The sequence below is a fragment of the Dipodomys merriami genome, unplaced genomic scaffold, assembly GCF_024711535.1.
Source record: "Dipodomys merriami isolate MVZ:Mamm:240054 unplaced genomic scaffold, mDipMer1.0.p SCAF_975, whole genome shotgun sequence".
In the NCBI taxonomy this organism is placed as follows: Eukaryota; Metazoa; Chordata; class Mammalia; order Rodentia; family Heteromyidae; genus Dipodomys; species Dipodomys merriami.
The window spans coordinates 235,157-245,531 of record NW_027206596.1 but is presented as its reverse complement, the minus strand read 5'-3'; the positions used below and the strand labels follow the sequence as shown (position 1 = coordinate 245,531).

Here is a 10,375-nt window from a genome sequence, read left to right as displayed (position 1 = left end):
GTTCCAATCCCATTCCTGGCAGAAAAATGGCACCTTTATATTATGTAATAGAATAGTAATTCTTAGGTATTGCATTATGATTCCGTATTATGAATGTGATTGTTTAAATGCTTCATAAACATTAACTCACATCGATCAGTTTCCTATAACATAATTGTATATAATTTTTATTTATTTATTTTTTTTTTTTTGTCGGTCGTGGGGCTTGAACTCTGGGCCTGAGCGCTGTCCCTCAGCTCTTCAGCTCAAGGCGAGCACTCTACCACTTGAGCTACAGCGCCACTTCCGGTTTTCTGGAGGTTTATTGGAGATAGGAGTCTCACGGTCTCTCCTGCCCGGGCTGGCTTTGAACCTCGATCCTCAGATCTCAGCCTCCTGAGTAGCTAGGATTACAGGCGTGAGCCACCAGCGCCCGGCAATTGTATATAATTTTATCATAGAATCATTCAGGAACTGCTCTTTCAATCAGGACATACATTATATTCCATTGGTAATCATATGGACAGGATTAAGTTTCTTAGGATCTCCTTCCATTTGGAAGTGGCAGAACCAGGATTCCATCTATGGGCTACAGCTCCCACCACTTAAATCCGAGGATAGGGAGCTCACCAGTCTGTCCAAGAACATCAGTAAGACCAATGATTAGGCACTCACCAGTGGCTCTCAGCAGTCTTCCTTGATACTTACAAGGCTGTGATGGGAGGATCATGGTCGAAGTCACCCTAGGCAGGAAAGTCCAACTTCAGTGCCAACAAAGCCAAAATCCCTATGGCTCCAGTGTGGAAGGCTAGCCTTGAGCCAAAGCAGCTCACAGACTGTGCCCATATCCTCAGTTCAACGTCTGGGACTGGGAACAAACAGACATACACAACAATCTGTGTGGTCATCCCGCTAAAGCAGGTCACCCTCTTGTCTCCAACTGAATTGGACATTGTTCCCCAGGAAAAGGACTGGGGGAGCTGCTATCTCCTTGACTCCGCCCATGCTGCTTGCATCACAGGATTCTGGCCACACCCCAATTATTTCATGGTTCTTTCTGACCAATGAGATACAAGAATGGTGGCCACGCTCACATTCCATGCTGCCAGGTAGCACCGGGATTCCCTCTGTTAGTTTACACCACTACCAGCAGTTGAGGAAGGTAGAGATGGCTGAGTGGTGAGGAAGAGACTCAAGGCAACTTTGGAATTTTGAACGAAAATGATATGGCTGCCCATGCCCCAGTGCCCTCCCTGCCCATGGTTCAGGATTTCAGACATCAGGCAATACCCTGCCAGGCCGCGTAAAGCCCAACCTGGTCCCTGGCTCTGAGGCCATGTGTCTGAAATGCAACTGCCATCACTGCTCGCCCCACCTGGAGCAGCCTCAAGCAACTTTTCACAGCAGCACATGTGAGTGGCTGGCCCAAAACTACCCCTACCCCGGGTCAGACACCCTTCTGGGGGCACCATGACCTCCTACTTCTGTCCAATCCCTGGCTCTGAGAAGCCACCTTTCTGTTTGGGGCATTCCTGAAACAGAGCCTCAATATATGCTCTGGCTGGGCTGGATCGAGGTCCTCCTATCTATAACATGTATGCTCCACCAGGCCTGGTCCTCTGTCGTTGGTATAGTAGATATGTAGCAACATGCTCAGTCATCAATTTAGATGGATTATCCCAAACTTTTAGTCCACATCAGGCGATTCTTTTTTTTTTTTTATTGTGAAAATACTGTACAGAGGGTTTAAAATTACATCGGCAAGATAATGAGTACATTTCTTATCAAGTATTGTAGCTTCCTCCTTTGTTTCCCCTTCTCATCCCATCCTCTCCCCGCCTCCCTTCCTGTCCCTCCACCTCCCCCTACCAAAGTTGTAAAGTTCATTTTCGACATACGACTTCTATGTCTCATTGTTGCAATGGGTCCACCTGTAATCTCTATTTAAATGATTCGTTTTTTCCCTTCCCCTCCATAAATTATAACAACATCAAATACAGTTAAAGCAGGGATTATACTGTGGGGGAGGGACATAAAAAACAACAAAGAAATAATCTTATAAATGTAATAGAAACAATCGAATGAAAGAAAAAATATTGAATACATATTTTAAGGTTCATTTCCCTAACATCAACTTATCTGACCTGTTTTGCTTGACTCAGACATATACTAGTTATTGCAAATAAGGCAAACCATGGAACCTATGTTTCTTTGGGCCTGGCTTATTTCACTTAATATAATTTTTTCCAAGTCTTTCCATTTCCTAACCAATGGAGCACTGTCATTCTTTATGATGGAGGCATAGAATTCCATTGTGTATATATACTACATTTTCTTGATCCATTCATCTACCCAGGGGCATCTGGGTTGGTTCCATACCTTAGCTATCGTAAATAATGCTGCAATAAACATAGTTGTCCTGGTAGCTTTAATGTGGTCTTGTTTGTGAACATTTGGGTAAATGCCCAAAATTGGGATTGCCTGGGTCATAGGGGAACTGTACATAGAGTCTTTTGAGGAACCTCCATACTGCTTTTGAAAGTGGTTGAACAAATTTACACTCCCACCAACACTGCAATAAAGTTCCCATCTCTCCAAATCCACTCCAGAATCTGTTGTTATCAGAGTTCTTGATTATAGCCATTCTAACTGGGATGAGGTGGTATCTCAAAGTTGTTTTGATTTGCATTGCTTTTATGGCTAGAGAGGTTGAGCATTTGTTCATGTGTCTATTGGCCATCCTTCTTTTCTCTTCAGAGAAGTTTCTCTTTAAGGTTTTAGCACACTTATTTATTGGGCAGTTGTTTCTTTGAAGATTTGTTGTTGGGGGATTTATTTTAGCTATGAGACCCTTGTCAGTTGTATGGCTAGTGAAGATTTTCTCCAAGTCTGTGGTCTTTCTATTGATCTTGCTAGCTATATCCTTTGCCATGCAGAAGCTCTCCAATTTCATGCAATCCTAATTGTCCAACCTTTCTTTGGTTTGTTGTGTTTCAGGGTCTCTATTCAGAAAATTTCAGCTTTTGCCAAGTAGACCTGGGATTTTTCCTATTCCATCCTGTAATGTTTTCAGAGTGTCTGCTTTGGCATCGAGGTCTTTGATCCATTTGGAGTTGATTCTGGTGCAGGGTGATATATAAGGGTCTAGTTTTAGTTTTCTACAAGTAGTTAACCAATTTTGCCAGCACCATTTCCTGAAGAAGCTTTCTTTCTTCCATTCTATTTTCTTAGCTCCCTTATCGAATATTAGATGGCTATAGGTCTGTAGGTTCATTTCTGGGTTTTCAATTCTATTCCATTGGTCCTGTGGTCTGTTCTTGTTCCAGTACCAAGCTCTTTTGATTATTATTGCTTTGTAGAGGAGTTTGAAATTTGGAATTAATATTCATCCAGGACTGTTCTTTCTGTTGAGGATCATTTTTGCTATTCGGGATCTTTTATTGTTCCCTATGAATTATTGGATTGCCTCTTCTATTTCCTTGAAGAATGAGGTTGGAATATTCATAGGAATTGCATTGAATTTGTAGATAGCCTTGGGAAGTATTGCCATTTTCATGATGTTGATTTTTCCAATCCAGGAGCATGGGAGTTTTTGCCACTTTCTAAGATTTCTTTTGATTTCCTTTTTCAGGTTTTTTACATTTTCATCATAGAGGTCCTTCACTTCTTTGATTAAGTTAATTCCTAGGTATTTTATTTTTTGTGTGGTATTACGAATGGAGATGCTTTCCTAATTTCAGCCACACTTTTCTCATTGTTGGCATACAGAAAAGCCATTGTTTTTTGAGGGTTAATTTTATACCCTGCTACTTTGCCAAAGTTTTAAATCAGCTAGAGTAATTTGGGAATGGAGTCTATGGGATTCTTTAAATACAAGATCATGTCATCTGCAAAGAGGGAGAGTTTTGCTTCTTCTTTCCCTATTTGGATCTCCTTTACGTTTGCGTCTTGTCTTATTCCTGTAGCTAGGCATGCTAACACTAGATTGAAGAGAAGTGGAGACATTCTTGTCTCATTCCTGAGTTAAGAGGAAATGGCATTAATGTTTCACCATTAAGTTTAATGCTGGCTGTAGGATTGTCCTATATAGTCTTTATTATATTGAGGAAAGTTCCATGGATTCCTAGTTTTCCCAGAACCTTAATCATAAAGGGGAGTTGGATCTTGTCAAATGCTTTTTCAGCATCAATTGAGATAACTATGTGGTTCTTACCCTTGCTCCTGTTGATGTGATGAATTATATTACTTGATTTTTGTATATTGAGCCAGCTTTGCCTCCCTGAAATGAATACTGTTTGATCATGGTGTATGATTTTTTGGATGAATTGTTGAAATCGATTGACCAAAATTTTGTTGAGAAGTTTTGCATCAATGTTCATCAAAGAAATGGGTAAATAGTTCTCTTTCTGTGATGAGTCCCTGCCTGGTTTGGGGATGGGGCTTATGATGGCTTCATAGAATGTGTTCGGTAGTGAATTTTTTCTTTCAATTTCATTGAAGATTTGGAGGAGTATTGGTGTGAGCTGTGTTTTGAAGGCCTTATAGAATTCTGCTCTAAAGCCATCTGGTCCTGGGCTTTACTTAGATGGGAGGTCTGTTATTGTGGTTTCTATTTCAATGCTTGATATGGGCCTGTTAAGATGGTTTAACTCATCCTGGTTTAGTTTCAGCATGTCAATATTTGCTAGGAAAAGGTCCATTTCTGTCAAGTTGTCAAACTTATTAGCATAAAGTTTTCAGAAATATTTCCTTATAATGTTCTGAATCTTGGTTGATTCTGTGGTGATGTTTCCATTCGCATCTCTGAGTTTATTTATTTGCGTGTGTTTTATTCTTTTTCTGATAAGATTTGCTAAGAGTCTGTCAATTTTGTTAATTTTTTGAAGTAACAAATCTTTGTTTTGTTGATTCTTTTGATGATTCCTTTTGCATTCTAATTCATTTAATGCTGATTTAATTTTAATTATTTCTTACCGTCTACTGGATGGGGGATTATCTTGCTGTTTTTTTCAAGGAGGCTCAGATGTCTCATCAAATGGTGGGTTTCAGATCTCTCGAATTTGTTGATGTAGGAACTCAGAGCGATGAACTTGCCCCTGAGTACTGCTTTTCCTGTGTCCCAGAGGAGCTGGTAATTTGTGTGTTCAAGAACATTTGAATTTCCTTTCTAATCTCTTCCATGACCCACTCGTGATTCTGCAGTGTGTTTTTCAGGCTCCATGTGTTATAGGATTTTCTTTGGTGGCTTTTGGTATTAAGTTTTAATTTTATTTCCTTGTGGTCTGAGAGAATGCAAGGTATAACTTCAATATTTCTGAAAAACGTGTATTCTGATGATGCTGTGTGAAATATTCGGTAGATGTCTGTGAAATCTAGTTGATCTATGCAGTTGTTTAGATCTGCGTTTTCTCTGTTGAGTTTTTACTGAGTTTATCTATCTAGTGAGGAAACTGGTGTGTTAAATACCCCACAAATTAATCTCTTTGGATCTCTGTCAGATTTGAGGGAAAGTAGTGTTTCTTGGATAAATTTGGGGGCTCCATTGCTTGGCGAATAGATATTCAGAATTGTAATATCTTCTTGAAGGATAGATCCCTTAATTAGTATGTAGTGACCTTCTTTATCTCTTTTCACAAATTTCATTTTGAAGTCTCTTTTATCTGATATTAGGATTGCAACTCCTGCCTGTTTATGGGGGCCATTTGCTTGGTAGATTTGGTTGCAGCCTTTCATATCCAAAATGTGTTTGTTTTTATATGCAAGATGTGACTCCTGATCCTAGCAGATAGAAGGATCTTGCTTTTAATCCAACTAGATAGTCTACGATGCTTAATTGGAGAGTTAAGTCCGTTAATGTTGAGAGTTAAGATTGAGAGGTATTTGGGAGTACCTGCCATTTTATCCACCTTCTTGAGTGCTGAGTCAACTGGGTTCTTCTTATGGTTCTTGGATTCTCAGTTTGGGTGCGATTTCTTGGCCTTTATTGTGATCTTGTTGGTTTTCTATGTGTAGGACATCTTTAAGAATGTTTTGTAGGGCTGGTTTTGTGGAGATATATTGTATCAATTTTTCTTTGCTATGGAAGGTTTTTATTTTACCTCCAGTTAAGGAGAGTTTAGCTGGGTACAAAATTCTTGTTTGATAGTTGTTTGTTTTTAGGGCATGGAATCCATCATTCTAGGCTCTTCTTGCAATGATTGTTTCCGCTGAGAAATCTGAGGTGATTCCAATTGATTTCCATGTATAGGTGATTGATCTTTTCTCCTCGTCATCTTTAAGGATCTTTTCTTTGGTCTGAATTGATCCTGTGTGGATTATAATTTGATGGTGGATGTCCTATTCTGGGCTGGTCTATTTGGAGTTCTACCAGCTTCTTGTATCTGAATAGGACTTTCTTTTTGCGTGTTTGGGAAGTTCTTTGCTAGGATCCTGTTACACAAATTTCCTAGACCATTAACTTCTGTCTCTAGCTTCTCCTCTACACCCGTTAGCCTCAGATTAGGCCTTCTGATGGTGTCTTCCAAATGTTGGATAGATTTATCATATTTCTTGGATTTGTCTTAAATAGTTGTATGTTCTTTCTCTATAATATCTAGGCTCTCTTCAATCCCCGAGAGTCGATCTTCTGCATGGTCTAACCTACAATAGAGACTTTATACTTTGTTTTAAATTTCTTCTTATAGTTGGTCAACTTTGTTGGCTTCAAATTCTTTGTTGCAGCATTGTTTTAGAACTTGTATGAACTTCTTTTCTTCCTTAATTTGGTTTTCAGTGTTTATTCTCAAATCCCTTAGTTGATTTGTTATTCCCATTCCTTCTGTTGGGGTTCCATTCAGCATTCCCTTTGTGGTCTCTCTGACTTCTTTCAGTTCTCTGTTTATGGATTCCATGAATGCCTTTAGTGATCTTTCTGCATTCTCATCTCACTCTCTCAATTCCTGTATTTTTTTTGATTAGCTTCTTCACGTTCACGCAGTTCCTGTAGTTCTCTTTGACTGATCTCAGCCTGCTCATGACATTCCTTTATTTCTCTTTGAGTGCTCTCCATCTGCGCATGCAATTCCTGTATCAATCTTTGAGTAGCTTCCTCACGCTCATGATATTCTTGTATTAATCTTTGTTTTGCCTCCTCTCTCTCCCTATCACGCTCATGCGGAGTCCTTTGCAGGTTTTCACTCTTTTCATTTACTATATTTACCAGTAGTGTTTATAGAGCTTTTTGAGAACTCTCCTCTGGATTATTGATTATCTTTTCTGACCCCTGATTACCATGAGTGGGAGTTGAGATACCCGGACTTGTCATTTTTCTTGTGTTTTTCCAGGTTGCTCTGCCCATTTGGGATGAAAGTAATGCCAGTTTTGTGCTAGCACACTATTTTAAGGCAAGCATCAACCAAAGTCTGTAGTTCCACACTCAAAAATCTGCAGATACAATCTAGTTCTACAGATATACCTATTCAACATCAAACAACTATGTATTAATGGGCTACAAACCGCAAAGAAGAATTTGGCAAACAGAAATGATTAAGTTTAGGGAGAGATATGGGTAAAAATAGGCACATAAGTATGTGGAAAGGCAGTGGGATAGTTAACTCAATCCTAATCTCAAAGCGGGAAATAGGTTGGATAGAATGATAGTAGAGAGAGAAATAAGAAGAAAGAGAAAGAAAAAAGACAAGAAAAAATAGAAAAACAAAAAAATAAAAATTAAGAAGTTCAACACTTAAAAATTATGCAAAATGAAAACGTAATATTCAGAGAAGAACGTGGATAGAATAAGAGAAGGGGATGGATAGAAAGGAGATGTGAAAAACTTAAAAATAAAAATTCTTAAAATATTATACAGGTAAAAAGGGTAGTACTGCTATTAAGAAATTTAAGGCTAAGAGGTTTTAAATTGAGTAATAAATTTCTGGATTAAGGGTGTACACAATGGGGCTAAGGTCTAATAATCGACTATTGGCATATCTGAGGATTAGCAGAATAACAATTAAGTCACGCAAAGAAGATAGGAAAGAAGAAAAAGTGAAAAGAGTAAGAAGGAAAGAAACAAAGGGCAAATGGTCAGTAGAGCTAAACAAAAAAAATTTTAAGAAGACAAGAGAAAAAAGTACACACACATATACCCCTAAAATGAAAATTCTGAGAGGAAGAAAAAAATGTTAACAAAAAACAAAAAAAATTAAAGTAAAAAATTCAAAATTAAAAAAAAAACTTTTAGAAAAACATTTTTTATAAAGGTACAAAAAAAGAGTTCTTTGATATTTTTGGGTGGGGATGGTAATATAATGTATCTCCCTTGTGTCCTTAAGCTGTCTCTTGTTGCAGTCTCTGGTCTGTTTGTGGTTTTTGATTTTCCTGTGGCTTGAATGGTTTCTTAAGTCAGTTTGAGCAGGCAGAATAATCACAGCAGATGATTCTTGACCACAGGTGAAGCTCTGGGTAGGGTCACAACCATCAGACCTCATTCTCCTCTCAGGACAGTTGTGAGGAAACAAGGGATTTATACAGAGGGAACTCTGGAGCATGGCTAGGCACAGAGGGAGCAGCCTTCAGATAAGTTTCTCCGCAATTCTGTGAGCAAATGACAGGAAGATAGCTGGGAAGGGCTCAGGTGGGGCCTGTTATTAATTGTCCAACAGATGTGGGCTTATGAAACAAAACATGGCTCTCTTTCATCATTACCCTATCGCCATGAGGAAGAGGATCCTTCACTATGTTGAGTTTTGTAGCTGGTGAAACCAAAGCACAGAGAAGCCAGTTGACCTACTTATGACTTCAATTTCACAGGAAGCTCTGCCTGACTTTGATACCCTGCTCCCTAGGAGAATGGATGCTATTCAGTCCACTTCTTGTGTTAGGAAGTTCACTTCTTGTCAGTTGTGGGGCTGGAACTCTAGGCATGGGCACTGTTCCCGAAAGCCTCAGCAAAAGGCTATTTAGTGCTCTACCACTTGAGCACAAAGCACTACTTCTGATTTTCTGGTGGTTCTTTGGAAATAAGAGTCTCACAGACGTTTCTGCCTGGGCTGGTTATGAACCATGATCCTCATATCTCAGCGTCCTGTGTAGTTAGTATTAGAATTCTGAGCCACTAGCACCAGACTTAATTGTAATTCTGACTTTTTTTCTCTCTCTCTTTCAAAAGTACTGATCCCCATGTGGCTGGAACCCGAGGTGGCCCTCTCATTCTGGAGGTTGGCTGTGGGTCAGGAGCTGTCTCGCTCAGTTATTGAAACAGCTCCATGGGATAAGCCCCTCTGGCTAGACCGTGACAGTTATTCATTGTCCCTCCTGCCTTACTAGACTTATTGTATTGCTTTCTACATCATTTTCTAGCACCTGGCCAAAATTATGATACGTAGTTATGGAATGAAAAAGTAATGCCATCTTAAGAAAGTTATTTAGGGCTCTGGGAATGTGGCTTCATGGTACAGTGATTGCCTAGCATCCATAAAAGCCTGGGTTCAATTCCTCTAGTAACACATAAAAGAAAAACTGGAAGTGGTGCTGTGCCTCAAGTGGTAGAGAGCTAGCATTGAGCAAGAAAAAAAAAAGCTCAGGAAAACTCCCTACCCCTGAGTTTTAGCCCCTCGACTGGCAAAAAGAACAAAAACGAAACAAAACAAAACAAATAAACCATTTAGTTAGTAAATCAAAAATAAAGAACCCATACTTGGAATATATAATTGCTCCTTTCATACTGACACCTGACAACAGTCCCTAATTCATGTACTTTACTTATATGAGGATACTGTGTTGAAAAAATCTTTGTTCATTAAGTCACAGCAATTAATACTAGGAATGTGCTTAGATGCCAGGTAAAGTTTAATTCTGGAAATTCAACGATTCCAGGATTTGTGTCATCACTGAAAATCACAAAAAGAAGGGTAGGCTAAGTGTGATTTTGAAATTTTTTTGGTCCATTATGGCACCAAAAAGGCAGAGGCTAATTAATAGTTGTGACAGAAAATAAGGAATAACTCCAGATAGAAGGAATAAATGATAGTAATTAAGGTATACCAGAAACTGGTCTTGAAAACAATTTTTGGTTATTGTAGAACTAGTTGTTAACTAGGCTTTTCCTCATTGCCTTTAGAATTCCAAATCTCTTAGGCTAGCTCTTCATCTCTGTGTGATAAATGTATCGCCTATGCTATTCTTTCATACCTTATCTCCTTTACTTTCTAAAAATCTCATTCTTTCTATATTTCTCTATGAACATTTCCTGATACTAAATACACTTATACAGATGGCAGAGGATGCTAATGTAAGGGTCCCATAGCTCATGAGTTATTAATGTCGGAAAATGGAAAAGGAGGACTTCAATTTTAATGTCATCATTTGGTTAAAATTTCCATTCTTTGTCTACACAGTGTCATTCAGTGCACATAAA

The 10,375-nt window shown here is 38.9% G+C and overlaps 1 long non-coding RNA gene across 1 annotated transcript in view; it reads left to right on the top strand.

Moving 5' to 3' along the window:
• The first annotated feature begins 1,125 nt into the window (after positions 1-1,125).
• The window catches only part of LOC138822013 (uncharacterized), a 30,593-nt gene continuing 21,343 nt past the window's right edge, over positions 1,126-10,375 (top strand). The window contains exon 1 of the long non-coding RNA XR_011370293.1: positions 1,126-1,391. This is a non-coding gene — a long non-coding RNA (uncharacterized lncRNA). The remainder of the gene's footprint in view (positions 1,392-10,375) is intronic.